The sequence below is a fragment of the Haemaphysalis longicornis genome, unplaced genomic scaffold, assembly GCF_048455015.1.
Source record: "Haemaphysalis longicornis isolate Haplotype H1 unplaced genomic scaffold, Haemaphysalis longicornis Haplotype H1 scaffold_13, whole genome shotgun sequence".
NCBI classification, from domain to species: domain Eukaryota; kingdom Metazoa; phylum Arthropoda; class Arachnida; order Ixodida; family Ixodidae; genus Haemaphysalis; species Haemaphysalis longicornis.
Window position 1 is genome coordinate 57,436,128 of NW_027526233.1, and position 22,737 is coordinate 57,458,864.

At 47.0% G+C, this 22,737-nt stretch overlaps 2 pseudogenes across 1 annotated transcript; one reads left to right on the top strand and one right to left on the bottom strand.

The window, feature by feature from the left end:
* The window catches only part of LOC144163849 (putative 4-coumarate--CoA ligase 1), a 94,508-nt pseudogene that overhangs the window by 44,477 nt on the left and 27,294 nt on the right, over nucleotides 1–22,737 (top strand).
* LOC144164295 (uncharacterized) lies at nucleotides 8,160–17,902 on the bottom strand (annotated as a pseudogene). The gene is made up of 4 exons (XR_013321144.1): nucleotides 17,361–17,902; nucleotides 16,403–16,537; nucleotides 15,202–15,324; nucleotides 8,160–8,743 (listed from the first exon to the last, which is right to left on the bottom strand). The product of XR_013321144.1 is annotated as an uncharacterized LOC144164295 (transcript).

Here is a 22,737-nt window from a genome sequence, read left to right on the forward strand (position 1 = left end):
CATACCGCAAATCACCCGTGGTAATCCCCACTGGTGCATGTAAATGAGTGACAACGCGTGTGCACTGTACATACAATGATAATCCAATCCAATCCGATAGAATGCATTTTTTTCCAAATTTATTCAATCCAAATCAAATCCAATTCAATGCTCCTCGCGCATGCCCAACACTGTGTACACAGACGCCAAGCGGCAAGCCACGCACAAAGCGAGGTCCTAAGGTGCTTCGCCCCTGAAGCAAGGTAGTGTTAGAAGTAGGCGCAAGATACACACGGTTTGAAATACTTTTAAGGGTAAGTTAGTGTCATAAAATTCCCAGAACGCGTTTTTGATGAAGGAGGTTTTAACAGCTGCCAATAACCTTCGCCCTGTCCTTGTATTACAAATATTTAGGCAGAGCCACCTCCAACTGGCGGTGCCTCGCAATAATATTCTCGGTTAACTTGCTTAATCTGAGCCAAATACAGACACTGTTTTACTAAGTGCATAACCTATATAGTTGCGCACTCTGCTCCTCCCTCCCCCTCTAAGGTTTCATCGCTGTGCACGTTTGCTAACCGCCTTAACGGGTTCGTCAACGAAATGCTGCGGACCAACACCCGCCTTGAGATGGTTCGAAAACTACTTTCGGGAGGAAGCCTCGTGCCGGAACAGCTCGCTCGCAACGCTGTAAAGGTCTTCCCCAATCTCATCAACTTCCGGTCTGTCTACGGCCTCAGTGAGGGCATGGGTATAAACTGTTCACCTGGTGTAGACGAGATCAACTTCACAGACGTTGGAGTCCCGTCGCCCAATGCTGAGTTGAAGGTAAATTTTTCCCTCACTTCAGATACTAATAATTTTCTGGTACATGTGGATCGCTCACTATTGGTACATGCTTTTGCGAAGCAAGCTTTCCGAAATAATAGAATATTCTGTTTGTAGTTTCGACTTTTCAGATAAGTGAACCAGACTTAGCTTTGGTCCCAGTCAGGAGTGATTACGTAGCACAATTTTGTTACGAAAGGGTAATTCAACACCTCACTGTATACGGTGAGGTGTTGAATTGTGTTGAAAACACGAAAAGTTCTGTTTGGAACTTCTGGCGAATGTATTGCCTGAATGTCTATTTACAGAATTATTTTTTGTGACTGACAAAGCAGAGTGTGTTGTTGCGTCCTCGTAGACGCAGACGTAAACAGCAAGGTAGCAATGTACCCGTTTATTATATATGGCGCATCAGGGGAGCTGCTAATGCTTCTGGCAGATGCACTTGGACGGTTGGTCAGGTAAAATATGGTTGAATGTATCGTGCACGTGGGGGCGGGGCATACGCCGCCGTCTACAAAATACCAGCTCACTAAAAATACGTCCCGCACCCCAGGGGATCCAAAAAAAACACAAATACACACCTCAAACAAAAAATGGCTCGCTTCATTCTATACCATGCTCTCTAAGAATATGCGTTGCCAGTTACCTGGAAATCGCGATTTTCTCTGGGCCAATGTTTTCGTTTGAGGTCGTCCGGTCTTACTTAAAGAGTTAACGGCTACAGCCCCGTATTCTAAGAAGGCGTATTTCGACTCATTCCGCACATCAAACGTGGACTTCAAAGCTGGGGCTATAGCATTGCTAAAGCGTGTGTAAATAAGTTCAGGCGTGACAAGTTACTCAATCTCAACTCAAAGGTTGCAGTCGCTGTGTACTCGGATGTGGACGGCCACTATATTAGCATCGGAGGTGTAGTTAATCTCCGTATCATGTCTTTGCAGGAAAACATACAAAGATAATGCTGTGCTCTCGTGAGTGCGTGCCTTGCGGCGTGCCTTGTAGCGTGCCTTGCGGTGCCTCCGACGAGCGTCCTTGGCAGGTGCAGTGCCTTTCGCAAAAAAAAAAACTGGCAAAAACTCAAGGAGCAAGAAAATAGCGAGCTCTCGTGAGTGCTTACATCGGAGCGACCGCCGAGTCTTTGGCTAGCGCAGTGGATAAAGAAAAAACGTACAGCGTGATCGTCAATGGCTACCGCGCATGCAAAGAAACAATTACAAATATATTGCTAGAGGTGAAAACACAGCCTATTTGGGTAAAGGAACTGCGGCTGCCGCACTATCTAGAAGTCTTTATGGATAATAAGGGGCAAGGCTACAAGTGTACCAATCCTCCCTGAGACGATGGCAGATCCCGCCGTCGCTGCGTCATGTCCAAGATAGAGAAATGGTGGAAACCTACAATGCTTAAGATGAATTGGTTGCACCACTGGCTGCGAAGAAGACCAGGAACTCTTCGATTCATATGACAACGATTACTAGCACCATAACTAAGCAAACAAACAGTCATACTGAAACGTATCTACCTGTGAGGCACTTCTTACGTAGGAGAGCTTCACCACACAAACGTTTTGGATGAGCACAAGCTTACCTGAATTTTTTTCAATTAAATATCAACCACACTACATGCAAATACGAAAGTTAATTCTCGAAAAATCTCGTCTGATGAGAAGAATGCACGCGCTGCTAGCGACACATACACCGCTCGTTGGTTTCCACTTTTGCTAGTAAGGCTTCAGCATGTCCTACAGTTACTTTAAGAAGGTTTTGCTAATACACGAATGGGTTTGAGAAAGAAAAATGCCGAAAGAGCAGACACAACTCCGACCATATCATCACGATGTGTTCCAAATAGGTTGCTTTCTAAGTGAAACTTCTAGAAAACGACCAATATTTTGTGATTTCGCTGGGGAAGGCTCGAATAATATATTGACGAATTAAGCGGTAATTTGCCCTGATGGTCTATCTCTCTCATTCCGTGCAGTTGCTTTCAATTAAGGATGGCAAACCCGTGGGAGCCAACGAACATGGCGAAATCTTTTTCCGCACACCAGCCATAATGCGGGGTTACTACAAAAAGCCCGAAGCAACGGCGGAAGTTTTGGATGGAGAAGGATGGTGTAGAACTGGTAAGTGCCTCCTTCGCTTCCCATAAAACTCAAGAGATTTCCGTCAGTCTTTGAGATCATGCTGGTTGGTCCCGTGAATTGCATAAGCTGCACTCCTTCCACACCTGGCTTATTTTGTGCCAGCTGCACATAAAGGAGAGTTTAAATAATGAAAATATGACAGTCCTACGTCCATTCTAAAAAGAAGTAAGACAACTTAGATAAGTTAACTGTTTGCGCATTCCTCCTTGAGCAGTAGAGAACACCGCATCACTTCAAAGGCGTTTGCTGCCTTTGTTGAACCCCATCTACACTTAACAACTAAATGCAGAAACAAATTGATTGACTGACATTTTGTAGGTACATTTTTTCTTGGTTTATTACAAAACTTGTTTACTAACCGGCGATTCTTGCAAGATTTTTCAATTGCTTTCAGAAGATAAAGCGAATGGGTTTTACGAGCTGAGGAATTTCATTTTATACGCTGCATTTTGAATCCATGCTTCAAACATCTCCTCATTGCCGCCTATACATAGTTCCCTTGAAGTGAACGTACAATTCGTGCTACTCACCGCCGTTAGTACTACTCACCAGAAAATATTTTTCTACGTGTTTGACTTCTTTTTGTCGTCGGAAGCCTGTAACACCTGCACCTGTTTGGGCTGTGAGTCACTCACAGGTGTACGTTTTCGGTTAGTGGTCAGTTTGGCGCCCGTTCACTATCAAAGAACCGCGGGCCGTTAAACAGTTATTCTTTTCACGGCATCCAACCACTGCCCGTACAGCCTAATTCTTGCTAATAATTGTCTCTAATTCTGCCCTAATTTACTGTTACGGGCGAACACTCAACTTAATCTTATTTATTTATTTATTTAAATTTATTTAAAAATACCTTACAGGCTCTATTACGGAGCATAGAGTAAGGGGGGTACACAGGAAAGAATGCTAGTGGGTGACACTTCTTCCACAATACAAGTCAATACATTGGAACTAATAACAGTGGTTGCGCAAATGACAAGGAGGGGTTTCAAGCAACAACAAGAATTTCGCAGTCGCAAAAAAAAAAGCACAAAGAACAAAAACATAATTGAAGGGTGGTATACAATGCTATTGAGATAGATGTATCATTATTTGCTCGCGAAAAATTTCATGATTAGTTAAATTGACAATGACGTCGGGTAGGTCATTCCAGAGTGCTATGGCACGAGGCAAAGCCGATGAATTGAATGAATTTGTTTTTCCAAAGATGCGTGTGATGCTTCGCTGATTGTGTAGTCGTTTAGACATGCGCAATGGTGCCGTTAGTGGGAAGGGTGGTGGCCTGGACGCGTGAATATATTTATGAAGCAAAGACAGGAGGGCAACTGTGCGCCGTATTTCTAGATGCTGTAATGAAAGGTCATGCTTTATTTGTGTGACGTTCGAGGGGCGACTGTAAATGCGTGAAATGAACCGTGACGCTCTGCTTTGCACAGCTTCTAGCTGGTTAATGAGATAGGCTTGGAAGGGGGACCATATGGGTGATGCGAATTCCAGCTGTGGGCGAACAAAGGTTAAGTAAGCTTGTTTGCGGACGTTATTTGGAGCGTTTCGTAGGTTTCGACGTAAGTATCCTAGTGTTCTTGATGCGAAGTACTCGAAGTACTCAGCCGGCCACCACTTTGTCTGCTGACCCAACCCGGTTACCACAGCAATATGATACATACACGCTATTAAACGCATTTTCATCCTTGCTGGCGGCATGGAATTACTTGTAGCAGTGCTCACCTTCTCCTTAGGCACCAAGTCGGCTTGCCTGACTCCATCACCGCGGTTACCGAAAACCGCCTGTATCTTCCCTTCATTGCTTTTGGCTTCCCGGAGAAACACAGTTAAAGGGTTCTATCACGTGCAACAAATGGTGCATCTGACGAATACCGTGGTTTTTTTCGAACTGTTGCCGTTTCTGTTGACCCTTCAAACGATGCCCGCAAGGTCAATGCACCGAAAAGAATTTCCTAGTAATGGCATCTACTGCCAAGCCGCATATACAGGTGCCAAACCCTTAGATCTGTTTAGCTTTAGTTGAAACACTTCCAATATGGACACCCGGCCTTTGGTGAAACACAAATTATTAGGCGCAGCGTAAACTCCACCTATAAATCGGTATTCTACAACGTCCAATCGTTTGTCTCTGATTCCACAGTTGGTTATGAGAGTGGCAAGAAATTTTTGGAATGGCTACATAAGAAAGTTTATGCAGACTTGGGTCGTGTACCGTCATTTCATGAAAAAAAAATGTTTGCGGCTCGAGATACTGTGGCAGTTGCTGTTACATTAACATAATTACAAAAAAGACATGTACCTCACGTCAATGAAACGCGTTGCTGTTTTTTGTCGTCCGATTTCCCGTCAATATATCTACTACCTGGATACTGGTTGATCGTTATTTAAACCCTTTCCAGGCAGGAGATGGTGTACTTAGAATTCGGTGGTATCGCTGGAGTATAACTGTTCATTTTAAGTCTCTACAAAGCGGAGGCTTTATGCTAACAGATTGTTCGCTCACTATGAGATCCCTTCATTAGGTCAACCGGCGTCAGTTTACCTGTGTCGCTTGACTCCCTACAGATGCCCCCCTGAGGAACTTACTGAGCTACTTGATCATTACCAACGAGCTTTACTTAAGCTAACTGAGATCAACTGTAATTTACGACACGACCAGGTACCTAAGACTTTTCAACCTCATTTCCGCTGATCCAACCTATGTTTCACCTTTATGCTCGCACTGCACCGCCCTTTTCCTATTCTCTGTCGACCAAATACATGCACATTGTTGTTGGTTTATGGTCATTGTGTTATAATTTTATGGCTTGTGGTTGGTTGTTTCTGACTTTACGACCATTGTCCATCCGGAAACCGTTATTTAAAAACAACTAACCAACCGCTTCTTTCCGAAAAAAGGGCTGCACGCTAAGATAAACCACAGTGCAAATAAGACAACCAAAATGAATCCACGTTACTGCAAACGGAAACGAAAATGTGTCTGGCAAAACGAGGAGGCAGTGACCAAAATGAGAACGCCAAACCACCAATCGGCCAAAACAAAACCCGTTATTTCGCTGACTTCTCCTCCAACATAAATAATTTGATATGCATTATTGTAGATCATTATTCGGCGATTATTCGGAACGTATATTCTCATCAATGGCTGTCCAGTCTTCCGCGGAGCGAACTAGGCCTTACCTGCACACTGGGTGTGGGCGATTGAACTGCCATACGAAAGCCAGCGACCGCATCTGCAGTGTGGCGTGATGCGAGCAACGACGCGGGTAGGCCTTCAGTGTGGCGCGAAATAGTGCGAAACTTCTTCGCAAGCTCCTGGGTAAACTGGAAGCGCCGAGCATAAGCTGCTTTCACAGATCACGTGGATCACGTTCGCCTTACCACAATGCGTAGCGGTCTATGCCACCACCCTCCGCGCAAGCTTCGCTTCAAAACACGGACTTTTTTTCGGAGTGCGACCAAGCAAAATTCTTATCTGCATTAAATATCCTCCTAACACTAGCTCAGGCGATTATAAGTGTCTCTACGCATGTGTGGTGGTATACAAGTGGAAAGCGTGGCTTGTATATATTGTGGGTTTTTTTCAAATACATTTTGTTGTTTGATAGCTCTCGTCCTGTTGTCCCCTTTCTTTGTCTGTGTCTACTTTGCGCTTTCAGTTCAGATGATGCATAACCAACAGGCCGAAACCAGACCCTTCTCAAGAAGCGAACGCAAAGAAATGCGTGCCGTGCTTCTTAGCATAGAAAGCGTGGGGCCGTGAAGTGGTGTGGCTCAGACACGGGCCGACATGCATGCCCTTCCCACACCTCCAGTACCAGACAGTACAATACGTTGCTTTTCCCTTCCTTCAGACAATTGAAACAAAAAAAAGAATTAGTAAACCCGGTAGAAAATGATATTGCATGGCTGCCAAGAAACGCGACTGAAACTCATGGACAGCTAAAAGAATTGAGAAATGAACGATTGATGTTTGACACAAACATTTATAGCGAGGAAGGTGGCCACAAAGTGTAGAAGTCACGTTTAGAGCTTTGAGAGCACATGTTTGTAGAGATACAACTACAATCCGGGGGTTTCGAATTTTGAGACGGCCATGCTCACCATTGTGACAGCAGATGGATTTTAATGCATGCATTGCTACATTGAAACGACTATAAAGATATAAGGACAGACGTCTATATTAGCAATGTAAGGGTGCATATAACAGAAGTGGCGATTTGGCAAATAGGAAAATACGTTTGGTGTAAATGTCCTCCTTGCTTTGCGCTGCAAAGGCCGGTATTTTCCAAGCTATTCTCATGGAGGGAGAAAAGCACGGAGTTTGAAGCGGAAGATGACAAAAGATTCTCGGCCCTCAAAGTTTCCTACAGAGTGTTGAGGGGCAAAGCTAACAAAGCTACAGAAGGCTGTCCCAGTGTTTATGTGAAGTTTTAAGACGCCTGTACATCACATAGCATCTGTGAACACCTATGTGTCACTTCAAGCTACCCTTCATGCCGAGCAACAAAGGCACAGACACCTTTTGCTGGGGTTTACCACAATACGTAATCAATTGGCGCCAACGCCACTTCGCGAAAGATACGGTCAGTGAATGGCCGGTAGAGTAGTCCCAACGTGGACATTTCTGCTGGCGGAGCTGCTGTTGGCGCACTCCCTGCACAGTTCGCTGTGCCATTCTTCGCAAGCGACGTTTCCGTGTTCCTTTCTCAGTTGTGGCGTTTCCGCGCTCCCCAAGGCTGCGCTAGGTCACACTCACACTGCAAGAAAAACCAGACCTTGCCATTACTTTTGCTTCCTCACACTTGGCGCGTGTGCCTTTCGTGCGTATGCTGCGACAGTGTGCGTCCTATAGGCCACAAAATACGAGACCAATCAAGCGCTGCGCGAAAACTATGTGGGCGACACCTTTCATCCCAGAGCTGCTGTCGAAACAGCTGCGTTCACGGGCATGTCCTACGTATTCAGGCACTGCTTGCCCATTTTTCCGAAGTTGGCGGCAGGGCCATGTTTCTCTTGTAACCGGATGTCGCGCATTTTGCTGCATGCCGAGCCAGGGTGACAATTCTTTACACGGTCCGGCAGCGTGCTCATTGTGAGGGAGGCGTGCGGTCGTTCGGGACCTGTTCGAGGTAATACGTGTGTTACATAGCCGGCACACACACGGTGCGTGGACGAGAGACGAGACAGCGCTGGGGACTGAACCATTTATTCGTCCGTGAACACAGTATTTAAAGCATAGCAAGGGAGAGCGAGTTGGGAAGGAAGAAAGGGCGAGGAAAGACATGACGCTGAGTTGTTGATACGTCACACGCCTGGCTCAGGCGGCGGGAGATAACAAAGCAAGCCGATTTACAACATTTCTCCTCCCTTAGTATTGAAAACGCTGTACAGGCTTTCTTTCCCGAGTAGAGCGTCGCAAAACTTGCGGTGGTTCCTGCGCCTTCTGGATAGGCGGTGACGGTTTTGCGGGTGCCACCAGGTCTGCAGGCTGCTCGTTCAAATCGCCTTCGTTGTCGGTTGGTGTGGGCGCAGCTGCAGCCGAAGTGCTCCCCTCGTCTTGGTCTCGGTGGACGCCGCTCCGAGCGGATGCCGGGCTCGGCCTGGAACGCACTTGGTCTATGTGACGTCGAACCACCCCAGCGGGCGTTTGTATGATGACCATGCGAGACCCTGTTGTGGACTGAACTTTCCCTGGTGTCCATTTCTCTCCCTGGCCGTAGTTACGGGCGTACACGGCTGTGTCGGGCGGCAGTGTCCACTCTTCCGTCTCCCGGGTTGACCCTGGGAAAGGTGGGAAACACGAGTCCAAACGAGAGCGGATCAGGTAGCCGAATAGAAGTTCGGAAGGGGATTTTCCCTCGTGGCACGGCGTTCTCCTGTAGTTGAAAAGAACTTTCACTAATTTCTCTTCCAATGTGCCTTCGCTTATCTTCTTTAAAGCTTCCTTAATCGTCCGAACAGCTCGTTCAGCGAGCCCGTTAGATTGTGGGTGATACACAGCCGTACGGAGGTGTGCGATGTTATTGTTCTTCGCAAAAGTGGCGAATTCTTCACTCGTGAACTGCGTGCCATTGTCCGTAACTATTGTGCGTGGAACACCGAATCTGGCAAAAATGCTGCGTAAGCTGGCAATTGTGTACTGCGTGCTTGCATGCCTCATGGGCACGGCTTCAATCCACTTAGTGGCCGCATCCACGACCACCAATATCATACTGCCTGCGACCGGCCCGGCGAAATCGGCGTGTAGCCTCGACCATTTTTCCTTAACGGCTGGCCAACTCATTGGTTGAGCAGAGGCTGGCATAGGCAGGTTTTGCACGCAGTTGTGGCATGACGCTGAGAGGTGTTCTATCTCTCGGTCTAGTCCCGGCCACCAGAATGCCGATCTGGCGACAGCCTTCATTGCCGATGACCCTTGATGTGTCTCATGCAGCATATGTAGCCCCCGTTCTCGTGCTTGTGTGGGCACAACAACTCGATGACCCCATTTTATCCCATTTATTTCCTGTCCTCTAATGTACACACTAAAAGAAAAAACTAAAAAAAAATTCGAGGACAAAACCCACACCAACAAAGCTATCGCAGGTTTAAACCAATTCAAAATAAATAAAATAGGCACTAGGCCAAAAATACTTTTAGAAAAAAGCCGATTCGATGTTGACAAAAAGAAAAAAAAAATCACACTCCACATCCAAAGGCGCTACTGTTACACACACACTAAAATAATCCTATACATCAGAGCTAATTTTTTAAATCTAACAGTATGACAGTGAAGTTGCGAAAAAGTTGAAAAGCGTTATAAAATGAGAACACACATAAATACATGCAAAACAGTCCACTAGAACAATGTCCTTACAGTGAGTTCCAGAACTATGCGAAATTAGTTGGTGCATTAATGACCCTTTTTTCACCACATACAGACCCATGGACACAACGATCACTCTAAAACAAATCAACCAGAAATAAACCGGCTAGAAGTGACAGAAAACCACACAGTTCAAATAAACAGTACTCGGCGGTAAAGTAAAGACTATCGCGCACTACAGTTTGCACCGCTTTTCACATTGTTCAGTCATTCACTCTAAATACACTTCACTGCGCTTTCGTGTCTGCATCACTGTGGTCCAAAACTAGAGTTCATCATTCACCAAACCGCACTTAGATCACGTATGAGCCACTACTAACGCGTATTAGGTCGATGGGAAAGTCTCTACAGATCACCGCACTGCTGTATTACACTGCGCAACACATCACCACACAAGTCACGTGACCGCTTATGACTTCGTCTCTTGTTAAAGTTGGCTTCCAGAAAGACAGGCGAGGCAGTCAAACTTCTGGTACAGACCTAGCCACGTAGTCCACAAGGTCTGTAAGGATTTTAATTGCAGCGTTGTCATTAAGTAGAGATCTCAGGTGTGGTGGTTCAAGGGGGTGCCTTGTGAGCCTCTGCAATTTGTGGATGTAGGGTCTTGTTTTAACACAGTCCAGTAAGTAATGAGCCACAGATGAGGCACTATGTCCACAAAAACACTGGCAATTGTTCTGTAATTGCAGGCGGTAAAAGTAGTGCGGGAAACGTCCATGGCCTGTTAACAATGTGGTCAATTTCCTGGGGGGCGGGAAACACCTCGGTATATCCAAAACACTCGGGGTCCATCGATACAATTCTGTACTGCAGTGATTGGTCGACCAAGAATTCTGCCAAACTAAGCGACCAACTTTTAGTAAAGCAGAACGCACCATGTGCTTAGTGATTTTACCGTGCACATCTACACCTCGCGTTGCGGCGTGAGTTGCTATGATGTCAACAAGTTCATTTCCCCAGACTCCAGAGTGACTGGGGACGTGGTACATATGTACTGGTACGATGGATGCAAGAGAGCTGATGTTATCCTTGAGGATTTGGATGCTGCTTGAAATGGTGAAAGGGTTGTTCAGTGCCATGAGTAGAGAGAGGCAGTCTGTATATATGCGCAGCGGGGAAGTGGGTGTGTTACAGAAGAAATACTGGATTAGTTGGTGCAGGGCTATTGTTTCAGCATTGAAAGAACTAGTGGGGGAAACCAAGCGGAATCTTTGGACGGCTTGTATGGTTTCAAGGTCTGAGAAAACGACAAATGCAGCACCAGCAGACTTAGAAGTGTGGGAGCCATCTGTTTACGCATGCAGTCCCGGTCGTGACATGATGTGAGGTACCTGTTGGACGCTCAAGCGCTGGTAGGGAATGCTAGTTCGTCGTGCCGGATGAATTGAAGATAAGTCAATGGGAAAGTCAATTTCAGACGGGTTAACTGTAAGTGTGTGAAACGTAATGGTTTGGTGCCGGTGAAACAGAAGGAATAATCGAGTTTGAATATCCAGGTGAATGCTCAGTGGCAGAACATTTGCAATCACCTCGAGGGCAGCAGTGCGAGTGGTGGTGTATGCTCCTGTAACGGCAAATAAAGGAGATCTCATTAGAGAATGCACACGAGCCTGCAAGCTGTCGTGTTGGTGTGTGTACCACCACGCAGGAGCTGCATATGTTGCCACGGGCAGTACCACGTGTAGATAAAGTTCTCGCAAGTGATCTCTGTTCACGTAAGTATGCATTCGGGCAAATTTCGTTAAGGCCGCCGTCATTTTTTCCATACGTTCTTTCAAGTAGTTTGTATGAGCCACAAATGTCAAGTGACGATCAAACATGACCCCTAATATTTTTAGTTCGGTTACGTGCTTAATACTGACCCCGCCCAGTCTCACGGTAGGCTTACGTATGGCTCCTCGCTCCCCACGAGATACGAGCAGACAGGCACATTTTGCGGGATTTAGTACCAACTTGACGCCTTGACACCACCGATGTACTCTCTTCAGCGCCTCCTCCGCAATGGCTTCCAATTGTCTTCTCGTACGACCCTTTATTAGAATTATGGTGTCATCAGCGTATGCCTGTATGTACGCATCTTCTGGCATTCCCAATTGGAGTAAATCATACAGACAGGCATTCCACAGCAAAGGACTCAGTGGAGATCCTTGAGGGCTGCCTTTTGTTGTCGTTGCCTGTATCTCTCCCGAAAACGTCTTGTAGTGAACTGTACGGCCTTTCAAAAACGAAGACAGGAGGTTTTAAATGTTGGAAGGGCAGTTATGAGTTCGGAAGAAATAAAGCAGAGCAGGATGCCAGATGGAATGAAAAGCCCCTTCAAAGTCGAGAGAGATGATTAACGCAAGACTTCCCTCATCTCTACACTGCTGCAGCTGTAATCGAAGAGCATATAGAGCAGAAGTGGAGCTTTGTCCTTGAGTAAATCCGTATTGATTGGGGTGGAGCAGTTGCGCCCGGTGCATGAAAAAATAAAGACGTGCGTTTAGCATCCGTTCCAAGACTTTGCCAAAAATGGAGCTGATGCAAATTGTCCTATATGATTTTGGTTCTTGCGGAGGACGACCAGGCTTCAGGAGAAAGGTAACCCTAGCTTTCTTCCAGTGCGGTGGGAAGTGGCCGAGGTGTAAAGCACCATTAAATATCAGAAGCAAAAACGGAGATGCAAAAAGAAATAACAGTTGCATCATGTAGGTCGTGATACAATCAAGCCCTGCAGCAGCGTTAGGGTTCAAATCTCTGATTGCCTTTTGAAGTTCCGTAATGGTGAAATCATCATCGTGGGTCGGCGTTGCATACGTGTTTCTGCTAACGAATATTCTTAAGGCACGTTGAGCGAGCGTGTCATTTTGAGTTAAGTCAGTTGGCAGGAGCCGCTCCAGAAGAAGACCTGCAGACTCCAATGTGTTGGTAGTTAGGTCGTCGTTGGACGTCAAGAGGGCCGGAAGTGCCGATCGGGAGAAGCATTTTTGAAAAGCAGTGGTGAAAGGGAGGCCGAAGATGTTTTTCCTTGACGCCGTTGTGCAATTTCTTCGAATGGCAATTTCTTTAGCTTTGCTCTATTCTGCATCTATATCTGGCCAGAGACCTATAATAGATAAAACGGAGATCATTCCTTAATAGCGGATCTCGGCATCTTTGATATCTTCGGCGTAGTGTGCGAACAGTAGATCTTTCTTTGGCTAGTTCATCAGTCCACCAAATATTGCCGTTAAATTTTGTAGGTGCACGTTCATGTTTTTGTTTTAAGCTAAGAGTTTTTTTTATAGAAACAGTCTAAAGTTTTGTCGAGTAAGTCCGGTGACGCCACGTGCTGCGGGTTCAAGTCGTTAATCCAAGGGTCCTCAACGAGCTCTTCCACGAGTCGTCTTGCTCCAGTCTTGGTCAGGCGTTTCTGTCGGGAAGGAGAAGACGATCGAAGGCCAAACTCGATATATCTGTGTTCTGAAAGTGTAGGGGTGTCTCGAACCTTCAAGAAGGTTTCCATGGTCCAGATAGGTCTAGCAACTAAAGTGATGTCAATCCAGGTATCAGCATATGGCGTTGCGTATGTCGGTATGGAGCTGGAGTCGTTCAAAAGCAGTAAATGCCGAGCGTGAATAAATTTCGCTAGCTCATCTCCACGGCTGTTCAAAACGGTGCCACCCCATAGTGGATTTCTCGAGTTAAAGTCTCCGGCGATTGCAACGTTTACCATAGGATGACTGTCTAAAATTCCTTCTATTGATGTTAATATATAAGAAAGGGGTACTGATGGTGCTGCATAAACTCCTATCAATAACAACGCCAGCTTGCAGCTGCAAAGCCACGATGTATGGTGAGATGGAAATAGGGAACACGTCGAACCTGGGCCGTGGAATAACCACCACACAACGGGGTGTGTGTGGGTGACAAAACATATGCCAGCTTTCTGGTATTCCTGGAATCGTAGATCCACGAGCATAGGGATCACAAATCACTGTGACGTCAACGTCATTCGATTTTATAAAATCTACAAGGTGACCGGTGGCGGCACGGGTGTGGTCAAGGTTCGCTTGGAGGAATATCAATGAAGCCATTTCACATTTTTGAAGGTCCGGGCGTTAAAACAGGAGATAATTAAATGGAAAACTGAAATGGCTATAGCATATTCACGGTGCTTAGTAGGCGAATAATAACAATACAGAAGGTGTTTGTTTGTAGGTAAGTGAGTGGAGTTAAATGAGTAATATATTTCCATTGTGATTTTTACGATGTTGCGGAAGGAGAGAGAGCGGGCGTGGCCTCCTCATAAATTGTTTTTGCACGCAGTCTTGTAATGCGCGAGGCAATAGTAGAACAGCACGGCGCGTTGAACGTGTGATCATGGCGTCTACCCGCTGCGCGGCACTCACGGCATACCACCTTATTTTTATCTGTGAGTGTGCATTCTGCTGCAGAGTGGTTTTCAGCGCAGTAAGGGCAACAGACATGATCCGAGGTACAACGGGTATAAACATGACCATACGAACAGCACCGGTTGCAAGCAGCCACATAGAAGTTTTCTTTTATAGAGCAGGAGGTCCAGCCAATAAGGAGACGGTCTCGGTCTTTCAGTAGTTTGTACACAGAAGGGGAAACCTCGATAATGTGTACATTATTGCCAGAACGATCTTTGAAGTAGGTGCGATGTCTAAAGCCTTCTTCAGGTATGTCCAGACCATTGCGAGCGTTAATGTTCGCTCTCAGAATTCCAGGAATTATACTCGGATCCATTCCAGATATTTTGAACTGAGGCATACGGCGAGGCGGGCGAGAAATTCTTAGCGCTGTTTTTAACTGCAAGTGGTTCTCGAGTGCCTTTTCCAAGTTATCTATGGAGGCGCGGTCGGCAGACACGACGGTGAGCCCCGATCTTGTGGGGATTAATTTAACTTGTTTTACTCCATAGGCATAGGCAGGTTTTGCACGCAGTTGTGGCATGACGCTGAGAGGTGTTCTATCTCTCGGTCTAGTCCCGGCCACCAGAATGCCGATCTGGCGACAGCCTTCATTGCCGATGACCCTTGATGTGTCTCATGCAGCATATGTAGCACCCGTTCTCGTGCTTGTGTGGGCACAACAACTCGATGACCCCAGTATAACAACCCATGAGCCACGGATAGTTCTAACCGGCGGTCCGAGAATGGCATCAGCTCTGTGTCCTTTACATGTTTCGGCCAGCCATTGTTGGTGTACTCAACGACCTTCGCTAGTAACAGGTCCCGCGCTGTGAGCTCTTTGAGTTCTTCGACAGACACAGTACCATCATCGAAACTTGCTAGAGCGTAAACATACTCTGGGGGTTCGCTTCTCGCTGGTGGTGCTGGAGTCTGCAGCGGTAGCCGGCTAAGGGTGTCGGCGTTTAGAAGCAGCTTACCGGGCGAATACTGAAGCTTGTAGCGAAATCCGCCGAGGTAGAGAGCCCAGCGCTGTATTCGAGCTGCTGCCAACGCTGGCGTCGGCTTCTCCGCTTTCAGCAGGCCCAGAAGCGGCTGGTGATCTGTGACCAAGGTAAAATCTCTGTTGAGGAGATAGTCGCGAAATTTCGACACCCCAAAAACAAGGGCCAAGGCCTCACGTTCTAGCTGAGAGTAATTCCGCTCAGCAGTGGTCAGCGTTCGCGAACGGAAGCCTATGGGACGGTTCACTTTTCCATCTGTATGAAACAGCACGGCACCAATGCCATGCGGAGAAGCGTCGCACTCCAGTTTTAATGGCTTCGCGGGGTCGTAGTGAACGAGCACCCCTGCCGCAAGTAGGCACTGCTTTGCGTTGGCAAAGGCGGTGTCTTGAGCTTCTCCCCAGACCCAACGCGCATTTTTGCCAAGCAACTGGTACAAAGGTGCAAGCAAAGATGACATATTTGGAAGGAACTTGGAGTAATACGACAGCATGCCCAGAAATGAGCGTAGTTCCTGCACATTTGTCGGGCTAGGAGCCTGGGCGATTGCTTCCACGTGTTTCTCAGTGGGGTGTAGGCCGTTTTTGTCGATTTGGTGCCCTAAGTACGTGACTGAAGGCTGACTAAATTTGCATTTGTCTAAACGGAGTTTTACACCATGCTCACGGAAACGCTGCAGTACCGCTCGCAGGGTCTCGCTGCTCCCCTGTCGCTCCGCAACCAACACATCATCGAGGTAAGCTTGCACGCCTGGTAGCCCCTGCAGGACTGTTTCGATTTTTCGTTGGAAGATGGCTGGAGCAGACGCTATGCCAAAAGGCAGCCTCTTGAAGCAAAATAGCCCTCTATGCATGTTAATTACGCATAGATTCTGCGATTCTTCGTCAAGCGGTACTTGATTATACGCGTCACGCAGGTCGAGAGTGCTGAAGTACTCTCCCCCGTTTAGGCACGCAAACATGTCGTCAATCACCGGCAATGGGTACTGCTCCAGTTCGCATACAGGATTTAACGTGATCTTGAAATCGACGCAAATCCGAACGGTTCCTTAAGACGGGCACAATGGGCGTAGCCCACTCCGCATGCGCTACCGGTGATAACACCCCAATTGCTACCAGTCTGTCAAGTTCTTGAGAAACCTTATCCCGGAGAGCGAAAGGAATGGATCGTGCCTTACAGAACTTGGGTGTAGCTCCTTCCTTGAGTTGAAGGTGCACAGGGGGACCGCTGATGCAGCCGAGTTCCGCGCTGAAAACGTCTTGAAATTCGCTGACGATGTCGTCCACGGCCGGCAGACTCGTTGGCGATCCGGCTTCCGCAGTCAAGTTAAGGACAGGTGACCCTGCATTGCTCAGCTGAAAAATTAGGTCCCGCCCGCATAGACTAGGACCGGGGCAATTTAATACTACCAAGGAGCAGTCTACAACGGCACCCTTGTAGGCTACCTTCATGTCCAATTGTCCTAGGATGGGGAGCTTGCCAAGATAACAGGAAAGCTTGATAGATGAAGGTTGCAATGCCAGCCATCTCTCCCGGTTCTTTTCACAAATTTCGCGTGGCACAACGCAGACGGGCGACCCCGTGTCAATCAGCATTGGCATGTCAACGCCGCACCAAGTAAATGTCCTGTGAATTGGGGGCTCTAATTGCCACTTCCGAGATGAAGTCAAAGTCCGAGGTGCATAGCTTCGTCTACGTTCCCCTCCGCACAGTCTTCCGCCACCGCCAGTGCTCGTCCCCGCATGCCTTGCGTCTGCACGAATGACCCGGCCTACCACAGCGATAGCACCTACTCTTGGCCCAGCCGCACGCGTGGCTGTTATGCTTCTTACTTCCGCAGCGTCCGCATTTTAGAGTAGGTTCTTTCGTCAACACGCGCTGCGCGTCAACCTTCAGTACGGTAGTTGTATCGCCCGATATCTTATTTGCGTCATCTTCTGCCGTTTCGGCTGATAATGCTATCGCTTCGGCCTCTTCCAAAGTCAAGTTAGCTTTTGCCAAAAGCTGTTTTTGCAAAGCCTTTGATCTGACACCACAGACTATACGGTCGCGGAGCATTCGTTCCAGCATGCTGCCGAAATTGCAGTTGTCTGCAATGCGTCGGATGTCGACAAGGAAATGTTGCAAAGGCTCACCTTCATGCTGACATCGATTGAAGAACCGGAAGCTTTCCGTTATCTCGTGGCGCTTCGGGTCAAAATATTCATCCAGCGCTGCAACGACTTCTTCGTAGGTTAGGCTGTTCGGTTTCTTCGGAGCGACTCGTCCAGCCAGAATCTGCACAGTCCTCGTGTTTAACGCTGCTACGAGCAACGCATTTTTTTCGCTGTGTCGGTAACCCCCGTTGCCTCGAAATAAGCTTCTGCCTTGATGACGTACGCTTTCCAATTGTCCCTCTCGCCGTCATACTCGGGAAGATGGTGGTGAGCCATGGCTGCCGTTGTCATTGCTGCAGGTTCTTGAAGGACCGTACCGTGGTTTTGCTCGCCGTGCTCTTCCTTTACTTCATGGGTCCCTTTCTTGCTCGTCGCCACTGTTACATAGCCGGCGCACACACGGTGCGTGGACGAGAGACGAGACAGCGCTGGGGACTTAACCATTTATTCGTCCGTGAACACAGTATTTAAAGCATAGCAAGGGAGAGGGAGTTGGGAAGGAAGAAAGGGCGAGGAAAGACATGACGCTGAGTTGTTGATAGGTCACACGCCTGGCTCAGGCGGCGGGAGATAACAAAGCAAGCCGATTTACAACAACGTGTCAGGATTTATTGTGAGGATCTGCCCAGCGAAGACGACGGGGGTGACAGATGGTACAAGCGAGAGAAAAGCCTGTCTCATCGGCCACTGGCCTCACCTTCTTTGCGTTGAGCTTTCATTTAGGCATGCACCAACTCTATACAACACGTTTTATGGAAATCTATCAGGAGCTCGGGTATTATATTTGTGATGTCCTTTCCATCGATTGGAATTTGAGCAACCCGAAGGTAAATCTTTCTGTGTCACTGAACGGTCACCAGTGTGTTTCCGACGAAAAAGACTGCTAATATGGCCCAGATTTAGAGGAAATCTTCAATTTGGAGTGAGTTTCGGCGAAGGACAATTTGACATCCACATCTATAGCCATACAGCTGAATTGAGGTAGAGTTCGAATGTTCCTTCCCAGAACTAATACTGGCTTCTCTACAGAATGTTCTCCCCAGAACTGCATGGCTTCTCTACAGGCGAAGTTTGTTCTTTCTTTATCTATCCATGTACATTTATTTTTTTCTGACAATTAAACATGCCAACCCAGCCAATTATGCATTTGTGTGCATAAACATGGTGAGGCAAGGTTTTTTAAATTCAGGAATTTTCATTCCCGTTCGGGGCTATTTTTCGGGGCATGTATTGATTTCTCCGTCTTTTGATGGCGCTATGTGAGGCATTTTTGAGTTGTTTTATCCTACATCATTATTTCTTATATCTTAGTTTCTTGTTTTTCTCGGTATTCAAAGACTTCCGTTCCCCTTCACATTAAAAAGTTTATTTGCAGTAATATAACAATCAAAACTGTTATCTTCGTAAACCTTCATATTTGCAGGGATTGGGGGTGTTACACGGTTGGTGCTTGTGGTACTCTACCAGAAATGCCAGCTTATTAGAGAAGCACCTGGGAGATGTGTTTCGGTTCTGCACGGAACAAAGACTTCGGCGCATGCCGCACGCTGTGAAAAATCGTTCTTGGACATGCCCCTTCCGGGGAAAACGCTTCTCAGGGCAACTCTCGAGGGAAAGAAAGCACTGGCGCCTATATATAGAAAATGTATATGCCGCGACGTGTGAGGGACCCGCAAATGTTACCCGCTATTTCGACAGCAGGCGCTGGGACGAAAGATGTCACGCCGGTGGGTTTTGCGCTCCGCTGGCTTGATCTCTTTTATATTGCGACCGCCTGTATTCACCAACACGTGTTACACTGCGTTTAACGACCTTAATCTTCCCCTTCGTTACGCTGCAAATTTTCTTCAACTGTTCTTTTTTTGGTCATATTCAATGGTCTCTGCCGAACACCCTCGCGACAAGAAAAATATTCGTGGCAATCCACCCTGTGAATGTGGTTGGAAAGCAAAGCTGTAAACGGCACCCACAACGATTACCTATGCGACGCCACTTACTTATGTCGCTCTACAAACAGCGAAACCAGTCCTAAGTAAAATGCACTAACCACACCCTTTAAAACTTCAAAAAGATTGTTTTGGTAAGGACAAACCAATGCCTAATGCATAAACGGCGGTTGGTAGAGTTGAATTCATGTTGCACAAGAGTGGAAATTCTTTTTTATGACTTTAAAAGAAGCTCAAACCCGGCGTTACACGACCTCATTTCTCCGTCTCTGCTACCACCGGCAGAGGCGACGAGATCGGCGGCAGAGACGAAAGAGGAGGAGGAGGAAAATACTGCAATTCAGATTTCTTAACTGGCCAGAGGATTAGTTCCTTCTTCACGGGAGCCCACATGTAGTCCACCCCGCCTGTGCACCGCCTGTCCCCCAGCTGAAGCTGGGTGTGCAGACAGCGGCTCGACAATAACCTCTCGCATTGCTGTTGGTTTTGGACGGAACGAGAGGAGGACGCTCAGGGCCATTGTCGCACACCCCTGTTGTGTGGCTGAGTGTTCCCACTTCTGAGCAAAATCTGCATTCAGCGCCGTAGCGATTCGTCTGCATTAAGTGAAGACGCGTCGGATGTGGGAAAGAGCCGGATTGTATGAGCCGTTGGATAGTTTGTTGTTCTTTGAAAAGGTCACGGTATAGCAAAGGTAGGGTCTATCTATTAACGCGATAATGCTGGGTTGTCCCTGAACTAGACAAGCGGCTGACTGTCCTCGCGCCTCCATAGGACGGCGGTAAAAGCGCAGTCTTGTTGGTGAGCGTATTGGTTTCCGTCCATGGAAGCATGAGCGGGTGTCGCGATGAGCTGAATGGAAGCGTTCGGGGAGTTGTTTTTTAGCACACACAGTGCAGGTCGAGACCACCAACCCCATTGGTAATTCCGGTGGGATTGTTGGGGATCAGTGACTACGTTCCGAACCTCTGGGTAAGTGAGAGCCAATGAGATGGCTTCCTCTTCTGCTGCCGTGATGTCTTGGGTCTTGAGTGAGGCACACGCAATGACGTTAGTTCTGAGTGAAGCCGCGATGATTGTGTACTGCTGCCCTCGATGTTACGAGACGTCTATGTAGACAACTGCATGATCTTCACCGAGGGTGCTGTTGAGTACATGAACCCTTGATTGTCGGCGACCCTCGTCGGGTGAAGGGATCTTATTGTTCTAAGCAAACTGAGCATCTTTAGTTCTTGTACCCAAATGCCTGGGAATACATCAAGCAAAGTGACATTCTGTGGTGCCCCGCCAATCTGGTAAATGATGCAGCCACCCGCCGCAGTTCTGCTCAATGGTAGCTTCTTCTTAGAACGATTGCCATGTATAAGCTCTTGCACTGTGTTATAGAGCCCCCTTCTAAGTAGTCTCTTTGGCCTTTGACCAATGGCCTGCTCAACCGTTTTATAATCATTATAAAAAGCATGTTATATCCTCATTGCCGAGTAGAAGACAGGTGTGGACGTAAGTGATTCTGAAGAGGACAATACTACTAATTAATCAAATGGTATCAGATTCCTTGAGGCCTCGCCTCTTGGTGGCAACCCGCCTGATCATGTGAAGGATTTGATTGATATTGAGCTTGAGGCACTGCAAGGATACATCACTCTTGGTGCCGGCCTGGAGATGTAGGCCCACGATCTTGATACTGGGGCTTGGAGTGATTACCTGGCTATCAAGGAGAATTTGAATGTGTTCCTTCATGTGCAGTGTGGCGTGAGGGCTCGCAACAAGGAGCTGTGATTTTTACGGGAACACGCCACAGGCTTCAGCATATTGGCGTACTAGAAGAGAGATGCCATGCGTTGGAGTGACCTTTCTGGAATTTTTGCAACTCCTACCACATGCGCAATGCGCGCACAGGGCCGCTAAACATGCCGAGGGCGAAACTGAGCGGCGCGACAGGTCGCATGACGCTATGACGTGGCATTCAGCGAGAAATCAGTCGGAAACTCGTAGATGTGATTGGTGATGGCAACACTGTCTTCCCCATCTCCTGTTGGGCTCGTAGCTAAATCTGCAAAACAACGGGCTCTCGCTTTATTACTCTTGTTACTCTATTAGATCCAGGTTTGATTCGTGGCGGTACCAGTAAATTATTTTATTTGTTCGCTGGAGATTTCGCTTGAGACTAATGGTCGCCAAAGAACCTTTGGGTGGTAGACGTACAAAGCTCTGCTTTAAGACACGTTTCGCCTAGGTGTACACAGCTTCGCTGTAGATATAACCAGGCCAGTTCGGTAAATGGACAGTAAAGCTTTCGTAATCACTCCTTCATAGGAACTTTTAACTTTGAAATACCTATTAATCACAGTCATCGAACATCAAGCCTAATGTATCAATAATAAATGAAATCGTACATGACCTGGAAATAAAGTAATACCCCCTCGTAATTAGGGCTGTAACCATGAATAGTCCGCGCGCACTATACGGAAAGCAATTCATAGCGTTTTTGCATGGGTCTGTATCGCATTTGAGAAGAAAGAGTTTATGACAAGATTGTGCTCAATTTTTCATTTTGCTTTGGTACTAAAGCATCTGGATTATTTTTACGTGCGGAATACCTTAGAACCGCACAATACCCATACGCGTCCGTGCGCATAGCATCTACAATCGCAGAAAATTAAACAGGTGCCGGCAGCATTCGAGCCTGTGCCTGGTAGACCAGACATGGTTAGTGCCAGTCGTCTTATCCATTGTAACCCGAGTGTCAAACAGCCTATTCCTCCACCCTATTTATTATAATATTTATCATATTATTATGTTTAATAATATTTATTACAACCTTCATACAGCGTAATTTTCGATCGACATTTCTCTCGCTGGTGTGTTTTTGTAGGCCGCAGTGCTCACAAAAGAGCAACTTTGTTCCTTCGACGCTGTATGAGAAGAATTTTGAACTTTTAGTACAAGACACTCATGCCCTCACGACGTACCTGACCTCTGATGCACAGATAGACATCCGACACTTTAACGGGGACATAAGAAAGCCCTATTCCAGCCGAACATAGTAAATGCAAAAGTCCTCTGCGGACGGCCGGGCCGACCGGCTGGCAAATCTGTGTGATATGCATAACTGCGATGGGGCTCCTCACCCCTCTTTCGCTTGCCCTGCGATGGAAGGTCCAACATGTCTTTACACGTCTTTCTAGTTGCAAGATCATTCTAATACTTTTTCACTGAAAAACGACAATGTCGCGTCTGAAGTTATATATTTTTCACTCAAGTAAAACGTTGCACAAGCGCGAATTTGCTACATTTAGTCCCAAAATAAAAGGAAGGAGACCATTCAAGCTATCTCCTAATTTCTCGCGCATCGTAAAACTTCAAATTCCATTTTTGTTGAACCTACATCGTGTGTGTTATTTAGAGGC